General features: G+C 39.4%; 1 long non-coding RNA gene across 1 annotated transcript in view; it reads right to left on the minus strand.

Annotated features, from left to right (window-relative positions):
• Positions 1-6,903, minus strand: part of LOC122541050 — a 45,434-nt gene extending 38,531 nt beyond the window's left edge. Inside the window, exons 1-2 of the long non-coding RNA XR_006309500.1 lie at positions 6,729-6,903; positions 5,207-5,306 (exon numbers count right to left, since the gene is read on the minus strand). This is a non-coding gene — a long non-coding RNA (uncharacterized LOC122541050). The remainder of the gene's footprint in view (positions 1-5,206; positions 5,307-6,728) is intronic.
• Positions 6,904-21,604: the final 14,701 nt, after the last annotated feature.

The following is a 21,604-nucleotide window of genomic DNA, read 5'->3' on the forward strand; positions in this document are numbered from 1 at the left end:
GCTTTCTTCTAATGTAAACATTTGTTAACATATATATCATATACTCAAGTGAGTGATTTAGATTACTTTTTTTATAACAAGGCAAGGAAATACATGATGAACAGTAGAACCTAAAAGAACCAAAATCAGTGGTACCTTGGTGCGCATGTTCACTGATCCCTTAAAGTAGCATTTCAGGTCATTACAATAGTTAACAATGCATATGGAATACTTCCCTTTATTAGCCGAGGCATATAATTTAAGGACAGGGAGGTTGTGCTGGGAAGTGTATAAAAACGTTGGTCATGTAACAGACACAGTATTGCATGCAGTTCTGGAATCTGTATTATAGGAGGGAATGTCATTGCACTGGGGAGGGTGCAGAAGAGATTTACCAGGATGTCACCTGGACTGAAGTGTTTCAGTTATGGAGAGAGATTGGATAGACCGGCATTGTTTCACTTGGAGCCAAAGAGACTGAGGGGGAACACGACTTAGATGTATAGAGTTATGAGGGGGACAGACAGGAAGAAACATTTCCCCTTGGTAGTGGAATCAACCAATCAGGGTATAGATTTAGCATAAGGGGCAGGAGGTTTAGAGGGGATGTGGAGAAATGTTTTTTTCATCGAGAAGGTGGTGGGAATCTGTAAGTCCTTGTCTGAAAAGGTGGTTGAGGCAGAAACCCTCATAACATTTAAGAGGTATTTAGATATACACTTACAATGTCAAGATATACAAGGTCAAGGGCCAAGTGCCGATAAATTGGATTAGAATAGTTAGGTGGTTATTCTTGACCAGCATCGGCTTGATAAGCTGAGAGCACATTCTGTTCTGAAGACCTCTGTGACTATAACTGCATGACAAAAATTACCTTACACTTCTTTCTTTATCTCTCTGGGTCATAGAGTCATAGAGATGTACAGCATGAAAACATACTCTTCAATCCAACTCGTCCATGCCAAACAGATATCCAAAATTAATTTAGCCCCATTCGCCAGCAGTTGGCCCATATCCCTCTAAACCATTCCAATTCATGTACCCATCCAGGTGCCTTCTAAATGTTGTAAAGCCTCCACCACTTCCTCTGGCAGCTCATTCCATACACGCACCACCCTCTGCGTGAAAAAGTTGCCCTTTTAAATCTTTCTGCTGTCATTCTAATCCAAGATAGAGGATGGGAAAAATAAAACCGTGGCTGTAAGAGCTGCTCCTTTTTTGAAGTATTTTAAGTTTTGGAGCTAATTTCCTCAAATTCAAGGAGTAGAAATTACGGTTTTATAAACTATTGCATTGCTTTGGAACTTAGAAGAAAGAAGATCGAAACAACAACACTTTAAAAAGGAGAAAGAAAGACAAAGGTAGAGACCATGTGGTCAGTGAGAGTCTTTTCCAAGTCTTTGACTAGATTTGTCTGTGCTGATAAATACATAAGGAAAGTCCACATTAAGTTATAAAAATACTTGAGGTAAAGCTGTGGTTTCAATGTTTTCTACTGGCTCAGAAATTCAATTGAGCAGGCTGAAGCAACATGCATTGATGTAACTGTAAGAGTTTATGAGAATTATGTTTACAATTATACTTCTTGTGCTCCATTATTAACATCAGATGACATTCCCTCGAAAGAAGTGAAGTTTCACAAGAAGTGAATAAGTCAATCCATGCACTGTTGCTCTTGACATCAAGGTTGATCTCTTATGGTTTTGATTTGCTCTTCAAGGTTCTGTTCTAAGGCATGAATGTACCTATTGACTTGACTTGGCATCCAAACCAGAAGCTAAAGGAAATTTTTAGAATCGTGTTTTCCACGTCCTCCAATTCATTGATTTACCAAATGGACCAGAAGGCTAACAGTTCTTTATGTAGAAAGATTGGTATAGCAAATGTCATGCAGTATTTGATTGAAGACTGGAACTTGAAGTCGTTGATAATTTTGTCATCTTGTGGAATTAATCATCTAGTTTCGGTTGAGTCTTTGTTGTTATGTATTAAACCTGCAAACTATTCCTACTTTTTAAAATGCTGTTTTCAATGTAAATTTCATATTTCCTTTACCAATTTTGTAGGGTCTTCTTAGAAACCAATAAAAAAAACCTTTTCCAAGTTGGCTGAAGAACTTCCCAAGGACCTATGGTTAGAATGTCTCCAAAATGGCTTTATCCAAAAATTCAATGATGTTTTTTTAAAGTATTAAATATAGCTGCCATGAATTCATTCGAGTTGATGTTAGTGTCCAAGATAGTTTTACACTAACTTCAACACCAGATAATTAGATTCATGCTCTTTTTCTTTAACCAATCTTTTGTATTTTAATTCATAAGATCAATAAACGTACTTAGTCGTTCTGTCAAAATAATAAGGTTTTGATAACTCCACTATTGAGTCTCTGATATTGCAAATTTCTTATCTGTTTTTTCCTTTGTTAATCGATTTTCTTTGAGTCTGTATCTGAAAAATTGTCTTAACCTGCTGGTGATAAGTTTATCATCAATTAAATCATTCAGGAATTATGTTTAGAAGTCTTAACAATGCTCCTCAGCCTAGTTTTTCATGTGAAAACATATCTTCCCTTCAGGGATCAAATCTACTCTGGGTGTCTGATAGTCAGCCTTGTTTCAGGGTCAGTTGATTTGCCTGCTATGAGCTTTTACTGCTCTTACTGCTTTTTTTAAAGGTGATATTCCTCTATTGCTGTCTGCAAATTTTTTTGTGTGACTTACATTGTCCTTCAGTGCCTCTAGTGATGTTTTCTATCCAAAGCTTCTTCCTTCACAACTGTTACTCAGCTTTGTGGTTTGTCAGCTGGACGGAATTGTGTACCAATAATGTTTTGAAGACCTTTTTTTTATTCTTCTCTTCTCCAGACAAGATGAGGACACAGACAGAAAGAAGAACACAGCTAATTCTTTGGAGGAGAAGAAGCAGATCTCTTTAAGTCTGTCATTCTGTTTGGCAGAAAAAGAGACAGGGGTTGTTGGAGGTTCAAGATATCACACCCAGTTTGAGACTGGGAATGATATGTGAAGAGTTTAGCTTTGTGAAAAAGCTGAGTATTTTCTCAGAATTGGCTAAACCATGAAGTAGGGTATTGTTAATTAGTCAGTTGAAAAGGAACTCTGGAATCTTACACCATCAGGACTATCATGACCTGAGGAAGAGTGTTGAGAGAAGTGTAACTTGCTTATCGTAATTATATCTGTGAAATTTGCAAGTTAAAGCTGTCCTCAGATAGTGCTCTTATTCGACTCTGTGTGAGTAAATTACAGGACCTTGTGGCACTGTGTAGCGATGTAATGCCACACCCGCTGAGGGGAAATAGTTGTAGTTACATAAACGGTATCAAAAATGTAAAGATTATTTAAAAATAAATTGATCATTTTATTTGCCTGTTAATTCATTTTTATTCATACTGTTTCTTATGTATGTTAAAATAAATGCTCTAAAAAGTAGAATCTTATTTGTGGTTTTTCATTTGTCACTCATACAGCAAGTTTAGCCATTATGGCTTGTGTTCCCCAATTGGGGTGGACAATCCATAAAAATCAATTCAAATCTCACCAAGGGCTGTTAAGGAATTTAAAGTCTGACTGTGGAATGAAATAAGAAGTCATTACATCTGTGAAAATACGTTGTTGCTGGAAAAAAAAACAGCTGGTTTATGAATGACCTCTGGGGAAGAATTTCCGCCAACCTTATCTGGTCTGGTCTAGTCTGGTTTGGTCTGGTCTGGTCTGGCCTCATCAGTGATCCAGATCCACAGCAATGTGGTTGATTGGTAACTGCCCTCAGAAATGACCAGGTAAGCAATGTAGCTTCATTGAAACTGGCAGACAACATTGTGATCAGCATGGTCCAAGAAGGTGTCTCACCAATCTCACCTTCTCAAGGCAAGCTGGGGATCAGAATTAAAATTATAATCTTGGCAATGATGCTCACAAACGCCTGAATAAAAAAATAAACTTTATGATACTCCTCAGAAACCCCAAAGTGCTTCACATACAGTGAACTGTCTTGTTCAGGCAAAAACAAATTGTAGTTGTATATCAAAAGGTGTCATTAAAAGAATGGGGAAGCGTAAAGAGGCTTGGAGCTTTCCTAACCTAGTATTTTTTTGAAAAGTGCTGTACATACAGTGATATCAAATGAGCAAAATTCAACTTACCTCAATTTCATAAAACTTAATATCATACAACTTTGGAATTACCTAGGTGTGAGTTAAAGTCATTAAGTAAGATGGGCACATATTTTAAGGTTGAGGAAGCAGAAATTGGCTTGAAGCTCCAGATACAAATGGACCTAAATCTTGTGAAGAAATTCAAGTGAGGTCTTCAGTTTTCAGTAACCTGATTGTCATGGGCGATGTGGAAAGGAAAGGCTAAAAGGTCGATTGAACAGTGAAAAATTTGGATCATTCAACAAAGACCAACAATTGATGAGCTTCATTGGAGACAAGCAGAACAAATGCCAAGCACTTTAGTGAGACATTTCATCTTGTCTCTATTTCTCCTCAGTTGTTGCATAGTCTTATGTTTATTAATGCAAATTCCAGCATAACGGGAATTGGAAATTTAAATATGTTCTTCTTCGCCTCCCTATTTTACATTTCCTCCTCTGTTATTGACATTTTTCCCTCCCCGCAGTCTGTGCCGGTAAATAGTTAAGGCCCTTGAGCAGAGATGAGGAGCAGAGGAGGAGAAGAATTGACAAAGCTGGAGAGGAGGCAATGGAAGAGAACAGCAAGGAGGAGCCTTTTGACAGAGGGAATTAGCTTCGGAATGTGGGATGTAGAGAGCAGAAGAAGAAGGAAGCTAGGCTGATGAACCCCCCCCCCCCCCCCCCCCATTCCACTATCTCCACTAACCCCCTGACATTAACCCACTCCTTCCCCTTCTTACCCATGATGCAGAATTCTGAGATTGGCAATTAATATTCATCAGCAGCATAAAGCACCATTGTAAGGAAGAAACATAATCCAGGCCAATGGAATTCAGGGCAAAACCTTTATCTGCCACAGGCAAATAATTGAATGACTTAATTGCTTAATGAATTTTCAGTTTAACTCCTTGCTAAAATACACAGAAATCTCACCTCATCCAATAAATAAATGCACTTTGTATTATAAAACACACATCACTTGGAATCCCAGTTATTGTCCAGATAAAGATTAATATTAAAAAAGCAAGTCTAATCGTCATGATATGCAGATTGTGCGGATAAATGTGCCTACCAGCTATGACCTTTTAGATGTTTATGATGCCAACAATATGCTTTGGAGAAGATCTTCAACGAGGTCTGTTTTGTTGCAAACCGTACTCGATGTTTGGTGGCTGAAAAATAAACGTGGAATTTTGAGCTGTTGTCAGCGAGATAAGATTGCCACGTAAAAAATGGTACAGCACAGGCTGTGAGAGAATCACTGGCGAGGGAAAGACCTCAATTGTACTTCCTGTACGGCACCTAATAATATTATAGTACTGTATTTCTACCCCCATCCCTCCCCCTTCTCCAATAATTGCTGATTATGTTGGTCGTATGAACCAGCACGCCCGCCTCGGGTTGCTATGGAGTGAAATGCATGCTTAGCAGGGGAAGGAGCGCAGAGGAATAAGTGAGCAAAGAGGTTTAATTTGGGGAGGTTAGAATCCTGCAGGCTCAGGGTCGAAGGTGAAGCTTGAGCTTGCCTCGAACTGAATATGCAGAAATAAAAGTAAATTGCTTGCATCTGGTCCTGACGCCAGAGAAGCGCTGTGATTGGTGCGTCAGTGTGCTCTGCACCTCGTCTCTGTTGTGCAGGGGCTTTGACACACCGAAAGCTTGTAATTGGAGTAATTCCGAATTAATGGATGTAAAATATTTCAGAGCTTTGGATAACACATGACAGCTGGCATGAATACTGCCGGTTTATGAATGCAGATGGATTGCACGGAGTCTGAGCAATGATAAAGTGTCCCTGATCGTATTCGATAAGATTTTCTAAAAGACAATGTTTACCATTATGGAGCTTTTGAATTTTTTTTAACGTTGTTTGATTGGATATTCTCAAATAGTTACACAGCGGGTTTGATTTACTCTTTTCTATCATTTCTATCCTGAATACATCCCTTTGCCCCATATTGAATATACGAAGGACAATAGTAGGCCTGAGCTGAGGGCTGTTTTGAATTGCTACATCGAAACTTTTTAATGTGTCACTGTCTGTATTTTACAATTCCGAAGTTTTCTGTCATACAATATCTACAATGCACCTGACAGAACAAAAGCCGAGGCATCCATTTTAAAATATTGCATGCAGAGTAAATTAGTTAATGTGCATTCCAAATACATAGCACTTAACTTGAAAATGACAGAAATAGATTTATTCCTGCACAGAAGTGTTTTACAAATAAATTAATCATCTTTTTCTCATTTATTATCTGAATACCAATGTATTACTTGAGTCTATGACAGTGAAGGCAGCTTTGTTCTAGCTCTCTTTATGTCCAGCTGTCTCAGTAAACGCTGACAATACCACACCACACTGAGAGAACTATTTAGATTCCATTTTTAAAAGGCAAGACATCAGACTCACTCTAAATCATTATTAGCATACACTAACTTTGTCACAAAGCCCACAGAAAAATAAATGTGATTGACGCAGATGTGTTTACACGCAGTGTATTTTCTTCACATGTTTCTGTCATCTGCCGAATAAACTGACAGCAAAAAAACTGCCGCTCAAATCATTACACAGAAAATGGTTTTGTACTCACTGTTAGACTGTCTAGTGATACCAGAGAGGGAGGAACTGCATTCACTTGTTTAGGTGCAACAATCTTTTGGCAGAGTTTGGCTGGATTTCAGACAAAGCTACTATATCTGATATTATATATAAATATGCATACACACAAAACGAGATATAGGAACTCGAATAGGATCCACATTCTTGTTCAGTGCCTAATGGATGACTAATTTGGCAGCAATTAAAAGTCACCCATTTAGGGCAATGAAAGGAAGAATGTTACTTTAAGTAATAACACTGTGAGCATGAGATGTTGCTACTGATATCCTGGAAAAGAAAGCTCTAGTGAATCATTAATATTGTACTCAGATTTAATGTTGAACGTTATGTTATTGTTGGCACAGGCAATGTAAAAGGGGATGCCTAACAGTCGGCACTCACTCTCTTAGTCTTGCTCACTTCAAAGGATTTAAGAAAGGATATTTTAAAATCTGAAGTAAAGCATACATTTGGGAAACATTTTCCTTCATTAGAGTTATAGTTAACATTTTTAAGAGTGACCAAGGGTAATGATGTCCTTGAAGGCCCTGCTAAATAATCTGCAGTGTTTCAAAATGGCTGATTGCTTCCACGTTTCATACAGTGCTCCCATTCAGATTCATGACAATGTGAAGAGGAGGCTCCAGTCATATCAAGGTGTTCCTCCTCCACATTGTGGGAGTTCCTTTTAATTCCTTTGTAGATTGCTCATATCAAATGAAGAGATTTAGAGCCCCACTTTTCTTCAAACATCTGTGCCAAATGCCACTGGCTTTCAGTCACGTCATGGATCAGATCAATTTTGGCCTGAAAATGAGGATGAAATTATAACAAATTTCTCTTAAAGGTATAACCGGATGGAATAGCCTTAACTTAAATCTTTGCAACAAAGCACAAAGAAAATGAGCTGTAATTCATAATTATACAAGATAACTGATACATGTCAGTCCATTAGTCCTCTGAGCTTCACAACAATCTTTAAGATCAGGATGTGGAAGATGTGGTCTTTTTGAAATTTATTAGCATTGTTGCACTTTAAGCACACAGTACAGCTACTCATTGGTTTCGCAATGAGGGATAAATCAATAGAGAATGACCATTTGTCCCACCAGTCTATTAGCATATGGCAGATAGTGTGGGCGACACGAGAACAAGGGAGCCAAACTGTGGAGAGCTGTGCACTGTAAGTGAGGAAGGCTTTGTAACCTGTGGGGCACCATAACACAAGTGGACTCTAATAATACATTATACACATGTCACTGTCTGTTATAAATTTGAACACAATGTAAATTGTAGGCAAACTGTTCTCCTCATCCTGTGAAATCAAGTATAATTAGCTCATTCTCAGAAAGCACATTGCTTTCAACAGTTGCTAACTTATATTCAATGATGCAAACTAAAAATAATGTTAGACTTCAGACACTTTAAACTAATGATTATTCTGTCCACCTAATTTCTCCTTGGGCTGCAGTGCTTCCTGAAGCATACTGGATTGGTTATTGGCAGGCAGCTGTCAATAAGTAAACCCAAGAGATCTTGCTATTTGCACATTGACTGATCAAGTGCTGCTTAATAGACATATAATTGTTAACAAATAACCTTCGATAGACTGTCAGACTTCTGCCTTTAAACAAATGACATTTCACTTTGCAAAGTGTTGAGTTGCTATGCCCAATGGTTTGGGTTTCAGGAAACGGGAGTCATTACAAAACGAAGATAAGAGCACAATCACTGAACAATGCTTTATCATGGAATCAAAAGACAGAGACCATTCAGCCCATCAGGTCAATTCTTTGCTATCTAGTTAGTTTCAATCTCTTGCTCTTTCATGGTGTTGCACAATATTTCCACTTCAAGTATTTTCCAATTCATTTTACAATTGAATTTACTTCCATCACTTCATTAGGCAGTGCATTCCAGATCATAGCAAATCATTATGTAAAAATAAAAGATTTTATTCCAGCTCCTCTCTGGTTATGTTTCCAATTAACTTAAACCCTTAACTCTGCATCCTTCCTGCTGGGCACACTTAAAAATGATATGTTTCCAGTGAAAGGCGTCAAACTGAAATTAAGAAGCTGTCAGCTATCCTTCAGCTATCCTGTCAGCTCATCTTTGTATCGGAAGGTTCTAGATTTATTCTTGTCCAAAAACTTACCAACATAATCTGGATTGACATCTCAGCACAGTACTGATGGAATATTGAATTTTCATGTGAATGAAGCATTAAATTGAGGCTCTGTCTGTCTTCCTGGGTGAACATGAAGTGTCCCTTGGCATTACAAAAACAAGAGCAAATACCACAGCCAACACTTATCCTGCAACCAACTTGTAAAACAGATGGCCAGGCCATGTCTCTCAGTGTCATATGTAAGATCTAACCATGTGCCAGTTGGCAATCACATGACAACAGTGACTGCACTTCAACCAAAGTATTTTGTCGGCTATAAAGAACTTTGGCTTCGGGACATCCTGACGTGCTCTCATCGACATCAACGAACTGCTCTCTCTGTAGTGTTGGATAGCAGGGGGTGAGCAAGGGGACCTGCTGAAACCTCCAGTAAGGAGGGATTCTGATTGTTTCATACTTTCCCAGTTCCAGGCAGCCTCTCAAACTGTCCAGGTTCTGAAAGATGGATGCCACATGGGCCTTCAATTTTTATACGGTAAAAATTGGGTTGGATGTTCTGTTTCTAACTTTTTTTTAACTCTTCACAGGTCATAGATGTCAGGCCAGCATTTCTTCTCACCCCTTAATTGCTCTAGAGATGGTGGTGCCTTCTTGTTCAGTTTCAGTTTGTTTAGTGTAGGGATAACCACAGCACTATTAAGGAAGAGAGCGCCAGGATTTTAACATTGACATTGAGGGAATAGTGGCCCAGTTGGCTCAAATTAAATATAGAGGAAATTTTAAAAGCTATTTAAAAAGATATAACATCCAAGCACTTTGATAGGCTGAAGCTAATCAGGCAGACTCAACAGGCTTTGTGGGAGTAAAATGATTTTTAATCAATTTATGGGAGTTCTTTGTGGAATTAAACGTGCTGTTGATGAAGGGGAGCCAGTGGATGTATTATAATTAGATTTTGAGAAAGCACTTGATAATATCTCATTTCAAAAGTTATTGTGGAAAATAAAGACTCTTAATGAAAAGGATAGCACATTGACAGAAAAGATTGACTGACCAACAAGAAATAGAGTCGGCATAATTGAGTCATTTTCTGGTTGACATGATTTAATCTGTGGTCTGTCACACAGGCATCAGAGAATCATAGAGTGAAACAGCATAGAAACAGTCCCTTCAATCCAACTCATCCATGCCAACCAGATATTCTAAACTGATCTATTCCCATTTGCCAGCATCAGTGCTGGGGCTGCAATATTTTATAATTTATATTAATGACTGGATAAACTTGACTCACTGTTTCTAAACTTGCTCATGACACAAAGATAGGTGGTGATGTAAGCTGCAAAAGGGTCACCAGGAAGTTACAAAAAGATATAGATGAGCTAACATATCTGATAAATGGAATATCATGTAGGAAAATGTAGAATTGTTCAGTTTGGTGGAATGAATGTTTAAGAAAGCATTTAACTGTACATTGAGAGATTGCAGAGCTCTGGGATACAAAGAGGTTGGATAACCTAATGCATGAATCACTAAAGTTTGTATGCAGAAACAGCAAGTAATCAGGAGAGAAACAGTATGCTATTGTTCATTGTCGGAGATTGAATACTACAGTAGGAAGGTCATGCTTCAATTATACAGGACACCAGTGAGACTAAATCTATAGTATTGTGTACAGTATTAGTCACTTTATTTACTTAAGAAAAAATTCAAATATGTTGGAAGCAGTTAAAAGACATCGTGCCTGACTAGCACCTAGAATGGGTTATTTGTGTTATGATTAAATGTAGTGCAGGCTAGGCATGTATCTCCTGGAGTTTAGAAGAGTTAGAGGCAACTTGATTGAAACATATAAGATGCAGATGTGAAAAAGAAATTCCCACTCGTGGGAAGATCTAGAACCAATAGTCAACATTTAATGAGAAGGTCTTGCCTATATCAGACAATGTGAGGAGATTGTTTCTCACATTGGGTTGCTAGTTTTTGGAACTCACTTCCTCAAAAGGTAGCAGAAGAGTAGTCTTTGAATATTTTTCAGGTCAAGGTAGACACATTTTTGTTGAGTGGGGCAGGGTGTGAAAGGTTATCAGAGATAGACAGGGATGCAGAGGGATCAAATTAGCCATGATCTTATTGAATGGATGAGCAGACACAAGGGACTGAATGGTCTACTCCAGCTCTGAATTCAACTGTTACGTTCCAAGTTAGGATTAGAGGGGAGTTTAAGGGAGTGGTGCCCCATTGTATCTACTGCAGTTGTCCTTCCAGATGGAGAAGGCTTAATGGTTGCGCTTTGGCAACTTTCTTAAAGTCTGCTCTTAAAAGCCACCATTTAGCGTAATCTTTCAATCACTCCTTCTAATATCTTCTTCTTTGACTCAGGGTGCACTATTCCATTTGCTGAAATACTTTGGGCCACTGCTATGTTTATGAGTGGTAAGGCAGAGCAAGCCACCATTGTTATAATAGCCCTTGCAAGTGCTGGGAACAGAGTGGCCTCTTGAACGTGATCTGAAAAAAGCACTCTATCTCCTGCAGAATTGTAAGTGAGCAAGGTGTCACTGATTGCAGAGCAGATTGGGATATGGGGGAGCAGGGAAATATATAGACCTTCTGATGTGCTTTGGAGAATCCTGTGCCCTGCACAAAACATAAATTGAGAGGTGCTCTTTACAAATCAGAGAAGGCCATTTGTCACACAGTGTAATCGACATTCATTAGGCGGTGGATTAACAGTATTCTTTCAATTCTGATCCTTTTATACCTCTTCCAGAAAGCAGCCATACACATTAAGAAGCATCGCTTGACCCTAGATCAGCTCCTTTACTTTGGACTAATAAGAAGCTTCTCTGACAGAGCAGTCTACAGTCACTCGATGTGTTGGGGGGGGTGGAGGGGGAGGGGAAGGGGAAGAGGGAAACCATTCCATTAAAAGCACACCAAAGGTGATCTCCATCGTGCAAGTCCAGGGTCGAAGTACAAACAGAGGGAATCATCCGGTCATTGTTTTATTTTAAAAATAAAAGAAAGGATACTAAATGCTGCAAGAAGAGCTTCAATAATGCCTTTCCAAACAAAAAAAAGGATTGCTAAAATCAGACTTGCCAGCAACGTGCTCGTCTGATTACATTTTCATTGTGGTTCTTCTGCTGGAGTGAGTTAAACATATTGCAAGGCGCAGTGCTGCAGAATCATGACAACAGCTTTTGCTTAGGGTCAGATCCTCAATGCTACTCTGATATTCAGGATAGTTCTGGAGCACCCACTTGTTCATCCCTCTCCCCTGTCGATGGGATTCAGTAAATTTTATGCAATGCCTCATTTGTAAGACTCCAGAACTAAAGATGTGGCAGCTGTTCTTAATAATAAAAAACTCAACATCAAACCTCACTTCACTCCCACTTTTAAATGACAGCTATTTTGACGATTTGTCAAAGAAAACATTAGAGATGAACAAGTATCGTATTTTATGTTGTTTCTTCACAAACTTCAACTCTTATGCTTAATTTGTCATTTTTGTAAAATAAAATCAAAAAGCACATCATACATATTCAAAAACATTCTTACTTTGATAGGTGGCCAGTGTGAATCAATCAGTATGACAAAGCTTGAATTATCAGACCTTTGAAGTCGATCTTATGTTTAAAAAAAAGCATCAAGTACAGGATTTTGTAAATGCCCTTCACTTGAATAAGTTCATAGTACCAAGTGGCAGGTTTCTTCCATCATGGCTCGTTAGTGCCATCTACAGCCAACACAATATAATGCAGTAGGATGGAATTTTAACATTTGGTGGCAGCTAGGGCAGCACACACAGATTCAAAAAGTAGTTGAATAAATAGTTTAATAAAAAAATACATTGCAAAGATATTTAGAAAAACCTGGAAGGTACAATTAATTAGTAACTGAGAATAGCAATTTAGGTATGATGGGCCAAATTCTGTGCTGAAAGTGATTCTTAAATCAGCAAGTCTAATGGCGAGAATCAAAATTCTCAAATTACATTCATTTCCATTTGTGTGTAAGTTATGAAACTTATCCAGCAATTTAATTGATTGTGTGTTTAACAGTTTCAATTGATGAAGAAAATTCCTTTTTGATGGCTTTTATTCAGAACTGATAATAGTTAAACAGTGTGTACTGCTTCGTTAACAAAAAGTTCATCTCCACTTGTTTTAAAAAAATCATTATTATGGGTGAAGGTGAGTTTAATCTCCTCTGCAGGGCTTGTTTTAGCACATGTCCATCTCTTTTTACAAAATAAATTCTTGCTTGTGCTTTTTTAGCACATTTATTAACTTCTTTTCCTTAACGTGGTTGATAAAAGTTAATGATCAGAGGTACAATCAGTGCTCTCATCTGAAAATTCACTTGCAAGAAAACTGTGTACAATTTTAGCTTATTTACAAACTCTTTTTCTTCACAACACCTGTCAAAGATTACAGGATCAAAATTCTCCCACTTAGCGAAATGAAATATGCCATAATTTAATAGAAAAGCACATACTCTCACTGAAATCCTGCTCGATGTTGGGCTTCAAATAAAGAATTGTAGCTTGCGTATGGATTTTAAAATTACAAGCAAAATTCAGCAGCTGGAAGAACATTTTTTAAAAATGTTTTGAACTCCTGTCATAGTTTTCTCGACAACATTTGAATGCCAGCTGGTTGCCTGTCATGCATTTCTGAGGTCCAACTAAAATATAAAGGCGCAGAAAGTTTGTATAAAACAAATGCTTTTTTAAAGTTGTGGCTATCATGCACTAACTGGTGGGTAATTGAGAAAGAGAGAAAGCAGTATGAATGACAACTCCCATCAGTGGGTCTGTCTGAATAGGCACCATCTGCAGTCGTAAGCAGTTGGAAACCCATTATCAATGAAAGAATAAGAATGCCACAGAAGTTTCAAGATAACCATTGCTTTTTTTTTAATCATACGGGGCCAACAAAGGATTTGCACAATGCTTTTTACCTGCATTCATTTTCCTGGGATGAAGGGAATGTGGATAATTTGGTCTGTTTTGTGTTTTGACAGACACAGCCTCCCTGACATGTCTTAAAGGAGGACAATGGAATCTGTCAAACAAGGTTGAGCCAAAACAGTGTGAAGTCTTCAAGGCTCCGACTACATTTCGACAGGGCCTATTCCTGCAGCCTCGGGCCAAACTTGTAAGGAGAGGGAACTCACAGAGGAGGAACTTTAAAGAATGCAACAATGTTGATTGAGTTAAAGGCCAAATTCCAACTTACTTCAGAACAGGTGGGAATGCAGTGGAATAGGACCCAGGGCAGAAAGCAGAAGTGCATAACCCTCGTTACTGACTCTTAGTGGCTTGCAGTGGAAGGGGAAGTTTTCTGTGTAAGGAAAAGAATTCAAGAAAAGCGTCAGCCTTCAATCAAGACATTTTCCTGCGTGGTTGGTTTTGCTCAAAAACAGAGACTCCTCAATATAAAATTGTTGAACAACATGGAAATTTCACAAGGGGGACCATGATTCTATTAGTTTTAAAATAGTGATGGAAAAGGATAGACCAGATCTAAAAGTTGAAGTTCTAAATTGGAGAAAGGCCAGTTTTGACGGTATGAGGCAAGAACTTTCAAAAGCTGTTTGGGGCAAATGTTTGCAGGTAAAGGGACGGCTGGAAAATGGGAAGCCTTCAGAAATGAGATAACGAGAATCCAGAGAAAGTATATTCCTGTTTGGGTGAAAGGGAAGGCTGGTAGGTGTAGGGAATGCTGGATGACTAAAGAAATTGAGGATTTGGTTAAGAAAAAGAAGGAAACATATGTCAGGTAGACGGGATAGATCGAATGAATCCTAAGAAAAGTATAAAGGCAGTAGGAGTATACTTATGTGGGAAATCAGGAGGGCACAAATGGGACATGAGATAGCTTTGGCAAATAGAGGTAAAGAGAATCCAAAGGGATTTTACAAATGTATTAAGGACAAAAGGGTAACTAGGGAGAAAACTGGGTCCCTCAAAGATCAGCAAGGCGGCCTTTGTGTGGAGCCGCAGAAAATGGGGAGATCCTGAACGAGTATTTTGCATCAGTATTTACTGTGGAAAAGGACATGGAAGATATAGAATGTAGGGAAATAGATGGTGACATCTTGAAAAATGTCCATATTACACAGGAGGAAGCGCTGAATGTCTTGAAACGCATAAAGGTGGATCAATCCCCAGGACCCTCGAGCTCTGTGGGAGGCTACGGAAGTGATTGTTGGACCTCTTACTGAAATATTTGTATCATTGATAGTCATAGGTGAGGTTCCGGAAGACTGGAGGATGGCTAACGTGGTGCTACTGTTCAAGAAGGGTGGTAAGGACAAGCCAGGGAACTATAGACCAGTGAGCCTGATGTCGGTGGTGGGCAAGTTGTTGAAGGGAATCCTGAGGGAAAGGATGTGCATATATTTGGAAAGGCAAAGACTGATTAGGGATAGTCAACATGGTTTTGTGCATGGGAAATCATGTCTCACAAACTTGATTGAGTTTTTTGAATAAGTAACAAAAAGGATTGATGAGGGCAGAGCGGTAGATGTGATCTATATGGTCTTCAGTAAGGCATTCGATAAGGTTCCCCATGGGAGACTGGTTAGCAAGGTTAGATCTCATGCAATACAGGGAGAACTACCATTTGGATACAGAACTGTATTCTGCAGAAGACAGAGGGTGGTGGTGGAGGGTTGTTTTTCAGACTGGAGGCCTGTGACCAGTGGAGTGCCACAAGGATCGGTGCTAGGTTCACTACTTTTCATCATTTATATAAATGATTTGGATGTGATCATAAGAGGTATAGTTAGTAAGTTTACAGATGACACCAAAATTTGAGGTATAGTGGACAGCGAAGAGGGTTACCTCAGATTACAACAGGATCTTGATCAGATAGGCCAATGGGCTGAGAAGTGGCAGATGGAGTTTAATTCAGATAAACGCAAGGTGCTGCATTTTGGAAAAGCAAATCTTAGCAGGACATATACACTTAATGGTAAGGTCCTAGGGAGTGTTGCTGAACAAAGAGACCTTGGAGTGCAGGTTCATAGCTCTTTGAAAGTGGCCTGAATACAGCCTGAATGCTTGTGCTCTGCAGACCTTCCTAAAAGGGACAGCAGAATCTCTTCAGCACCTCTCCAGTGGCTGATGAGATCCGGAAACAGCTTGAGAATGTTATGAAACCTGAAAGGGTTCAGAAAGGATTTACAAGAATGTTGCCAGGATTGGAAGGTTTGAGCTATAGGGAGAGGCTGATATCTGGGACTGTTTGCCCTGGAGAATCAGAGGCTATGGGGTGACCTTATAGAAGTTCATAATATCATGAGGGGCATGGATAGGGTGAACAGCCAAGGTCTTTTCCAGGGTAGGGGAGTCCAAAACTAGACAGCACTGGTTTAAGGTGAGAGGGAAAAGATACAAAAGGGACCTCAGGGGCAACTTTTTCACGCCGAGAGTGGTGTGTTTATGGAATGAGCTGGCAGAGGAAGTGATGGAGGCTGGTGTAATTACAACATTTAAAAGGCCTCTGGATGGGTACATGAATAGGAAAGTTTAGAGGAATATGAGCCAAGTGCTGGCAAATGGAAATAGATTAATTTCGGATATCTGGTCAGCTGGATGAGTTGGCCTGAAGAGTTTATTTCCATGCTGTATGACTCTATGACTCTAAGACTTTAATGTTCAACCCGAAGTCAATGGCATGTTAGATAGATTATGTTGCAATATGTTTACATGCCATGAACACCCTTTCAAGAGCCATCATTGATGGCCCATGTCACCATCGGGAAAGCAGTGCACACTCACACACAAACATGGATTGTGGTTTTTATATAAACTTGGCGTCCAGTGCAATATACCATGTCTTTTCAAGAAATATAAGTGAAAGTACCTTTGCAATCAACCCTTGAGATCAGCCTTAAAGTCCTGACTGTGTTTGGAATTTTGTATAGCTCTTTTTCCCTATTTTAATTAAAATCCTTATACTTTACTATCATTTATCCAACTTTGGTCTCCATCTGAGGAGGTGTTATTTGCATCCTGTATGTATCCAACCTTACCACCTTCTTGCATATAGCTCTTCACCTGTTCAAAGACAATGGCTTTGAGCTGCAACAAAGACAACTTGAGGTTTGCAACTGTCTGAAAATGCATAATAATGTCTGAAAGTGCATAATAATGAGTTAAAACTTGCATGTGTGGATGGATAACAATGGTCAGCTTTAATGACGGTATTTTATCTTCTGCATGGGCTCAAACACTGCATTTTCATAAACTCCTACCCTCACCACAAAGCCAGCAAGGCACAGGAATCTTGTGGCACCCAGTTCATAGTCTGGCATAAATTGGCTGCTATGTGTTTTCCTCATTAATCATGATGGCACAGGGAAGAGGAGAAGGAGAATGACATCTGACATGGAGGCTCAGCATCAGTAAGACAGAGTCAGGGGCTGGTGAAAAGGGATTGGTGGCATGGATGAGTAAATTCCAAAGGGCTTGGCATCCTGGCTGTGGGTGGGTCAGTCACCAAGGTAAGAGAATGATGGCGCCTAAAGGGCAATCTAAGTACTATCTGAAAGTGCACCCATCTCAAGGTGTTGGTCAGTAGGGTCCTGACAGGGCTTTGAGTCCACCTTCAACACTCCAGTTATTCTGACTGAGTGTGATCTCAGGCAATGTCCTTTACATTTCATAGAAACAAAGGCCAGCTCAGTTTATAAGCTCAACCATGTCCCATAGAGTGACAAGGACACACTGGACACTAACATGGATATTCAATAAGAAGTGAATCACTGTTTCTTCCACGGTAAAGGAGATATCTCTAACTTGACTGTGACCATTGATTTATGCTAAACAAGAGGTGGCCCAGTACATTTAGCTCTCCGACCTGGAGGGGAAAACACTTGAATGTATAAACACGGAACTATGTCAGTATAGATGTAAGTAAATCAAATGATGATGGAGAGACTGTGAGCAGTGAAGCAATAGTTGCGAGTGTGGTGCTGGAAAAGCACAACAGGTTAGGTAGCAGCCGAGGAGTAGGAGAGTCGACGTTTCGGGCATAAGTCATTCATCTGGAATGTGGTGGGGGGAAGGGGGCTGAGAGATAAATGGGGGTGTGCTTCACAACGCCAGGGACCCAGGTTCAATTCCCACGTCGGGCAACTGCCTGTGTGGAGTTTGCACATTCTCCCTGTGTCTGTGCTGGTTTCCTCCCACAATCCAAAGATGTGCAAGTCAGGTGAACTGGCCACGCTAAATTGCCCGTAGTGTTAGGTACATTAGTCAGTGATAAATATAGGGTAGGGGGGTGGGTCAGTGTGGACTTGTTGGGCAGAAGGGCCTGTTTCCACGCACAGTGTAGGAAATCTAATCTAACTTAGGAGTTTCCCTGTTTAACTTCCTGTTATGGCCCACCTCCGACCAAGCCTGATGGTGAAACTTTAATTTGATAAAAATCTGAAATAAAAATCTAGCTTAATAGCAACCAAGTTACCATTGTCAATTGTTTCATACAACCAAATCATTCATCAATGCCTTTTAGAGACGGTATTCTGATATCCTTACCGGGTAGTGCCCTCAGCAATGTGGTTGACTCCTAACTGCTCTGTGGGTGATTAACAATGAGTACAAAATACTGGTCTGTTTCATGAACAGTATTTAAAAATATGCATTAACTATGGAGGAATCCAAGTCTTATATTTCTGCCTTGAAGATAACTGGTGAAGGTGAAAACCAATGATCTGGAGAAATGAAAGCGTTCAGACAAATCAAAGACCAAATCTACAGACATGTTCAGTGCCCATTGCACCCCATCTTCAACAAGCTGAAGCAGTGAATGAAAATGAAACACATAAGTTCAAAAATTTGATAATAAAAAGCCCGCACTTGGAAATGTTTTGGAGTCGTGCCTAGATTTTCATGGAGTCCTCAGTAGTCCATGCCATATTGAAAATGGCACTGGGACTCCATATCTGAAAGAACTACCTCCATTTCCTGACAGCTCCTACTTTCACCATATGGAAATAGTGGCAGCAGAATTTAACTTACTTGGGAAACCCAAACCCAGCAAGTCCATTTTGAACTCAGTATTGAATATAGACAGGCTCTTTCTTCCAGTGGAACAACAGTCTTATCCTGATGTGCATGATTTATGATTTTAGAGAAGGCATAAATGTTCAACAAAAAAGTCTGTGCAACTGTCAAGCTGTGAAGGTATTTAAAGGGGAGGGGAAACCCACGTAGTATCATTGCTCGACAATTAATCCAGAGACCCTGGGTTCGAATCTTGCTACAGCAGATAGTGGAATTTAATTTCAGAAAAGTAAATCTGGAATTAAGAGTCTAATGGTGACAATGCCATCATTGACAATTGTCAGGGGAAAAAAACAACTGATTTACTAATACCGTTTAGGAGAGAAAATCTGCCATCCTTACCTGGTCTGGCCTATATGTGACTCCAGACACACAGCAATGTGATTGACACTTAACAATTAGGAACAGTCAATAAATGTTGCCCTAGCCAATGACACACTCATCTGTAAATGAAAAAAAAAATTAAAAGTCATTTAAATCCTCTATCCTTTAAGGTTTTATGAAAAAAAATATAAACCCTACCTTTGCCTCAGAGTTAAAAATGATAAATGCTTACAGTTTCAATAGTTGATTGTTGAGGTAACCCCAAAGGGCTATAATTCTAGCATTTTTACTACTTAACTGCTTCCAAGGCATGTCATTATCAAAAGTGGGGTAGCTGTAAATTCACAGTTTGACACACAACTCCAAAAGGTTATTAAAGGATTAGCTGTTTGATGTGGAGTTACAAATACAAATATTTATTTTATTAAGTGATTAAGTACTTCAGGGGTTAAAATGTATTAAATGAGCTTTTATGTGGTAAAGTCTATAACAGATAAGAGTCATGGAGTCATACAGCACGGAAACACACCCTTTCGTCCAACCAATCCATGCCGAACATAATCCCAAACTAAACTAGTCCCACCTGCCTGCTCCTGGCCCATATCCCTCCAGACTTTTCCTATTCAGGTATGTCTTTCAAACATTGCAATTGTAACCATACCCATCACTTCCTCAGGAAGCTCATGCCACACTTGACCATCCTCTGTGTAAACATTTGCCTCTCATGTCTTTTTTAAATCTCCCTTCTCTCACCTTAAAAATGTGCTCCCTAGTTTTGAAATTCCCGATCTTAGGGGAAAGATAACTAACATCAACTCTATTTATACCTCTCATTATTTTATAAACTTCGACCAGGTCACCTCTCAATTTCCTAAACTCCAGTGAAAAATGTCCCAGCCTATCTAGCCTTTCTTTACAACTCAAATTTTCCATACTTGGCAACGTCCTGGTAAATCTCTTCTGAACTCTCTCCAGCTGAATAATACACTTCCTATAATGGAGTGACCAGAACTACATACAGTACTCCAGAAAAGACCTCACCAATGCCCTGTATAACCTCAACATAACCTCCAATGCTCAAAGGACTGAACAATGAAGGCAAGTGTGCATTCAACGCGTCAGTCAATGTGTGACACAAACTTTAAAGAATTATGTTCCTGAACCCCTTGGGTCCCTCCATTCTACAGCACTACCCAAAGCCCTACCATTAATTGTATAAGTCCTACCCTTGTTTGTTGTACCAAAATGCAATACCTCACATTTATAAGATTGAAGTCCATTTGCCATTTTTCAGCCCATTGGCCTATTTGATCAAGATCCGTTTGTGACCTTAAAAAACCTTCTTCACTGTCCATTATGCCACCAATTTTGGTGTGATCCGCAAACTTACTAACCATGCCTTCTGTATTCTCATCCAAGTCATTTATAGAAATGACAAACAAAAGAGGACCCAGAACTAATCCCTGGTGACAGGCCTCCAGTCTGAAAAGTAACCCTCCACCATTACTCCCTGTCTCCTGCCATTAAGCCAATTATGTATCCAATTTGCAAGCTCACCCTGAATTCCATGTGACCTAACTTTACTAATTAGTCTACCACACAGAATCTTATCAAAGGTTCCAAACTAAAATCCAAGTAAACAATATCTACTGCTCTGCCATCATCAACCTTTTTGGTAACTTCCTCAAAAAACTCAATTAGGTTTGTGAGACACTGTTTCCTCACACAAAACCATGCTGACTATTCCGAATCAATGTCTTTTCTAAATGTCCATAAGTCCTATCTTTTATAATCACTTCCAACAACTTACCCACACTCAGACTCTCAGGTCTATAGTCTCTGGTTTCCCCTTACAACCTTTCTTAAACAAAGGTACAACATTAGCCACCCTCCCCCAGTCATCAGGCACCTGACCCGTAGTAATAGATGATGCAATTATTTAGAGTCATAGAGTCATAGAGATGTACAGCATGGAAATAGACCCTCCAGTCCAACCTGTCCATGTCGACCAGATATCCCAACCCAATCTAGTCCAACCTGCCAACACCCGGCCCATATCCCTCCAAACCCTTCCTATTCATATACCCATCCAAACGCCTCTTAAATGTTACAATTGTACCAGCCTCCACCACTTCCTCTGGCAGCTCATTTCATACACGTACCACCCTCTGCATGAAAAAGTTGCCCCTTAGGTCTCTTTTATATTTTTCTCCTTTCACCCTAAACCTATGCCCTCTAGTTCTAGACTCCCCAACCCCAGGGAAAAGACTTTGTCTATTTATCCTATCCATGCCCCTCATAATTTTGTAAACCTCTATAAGGGCACCCC

This window comes from Chiloscyllium plagiosum, chromosome 36 (assembly GCF_004010195.1).
Source record: "Chiloscyllium plagiosum isolate BGI_BamShark_2017 chromosome 36, ASM401019v2, whole genome shotgun sequence".
Lineage (NCBI taxonomy): Eukaryota > Metazoa > Chordata > Chondrichthyes > Orectolobiformes > Hemiscylliidae > Chiloscyllium > Chiloscyllium plagiosum.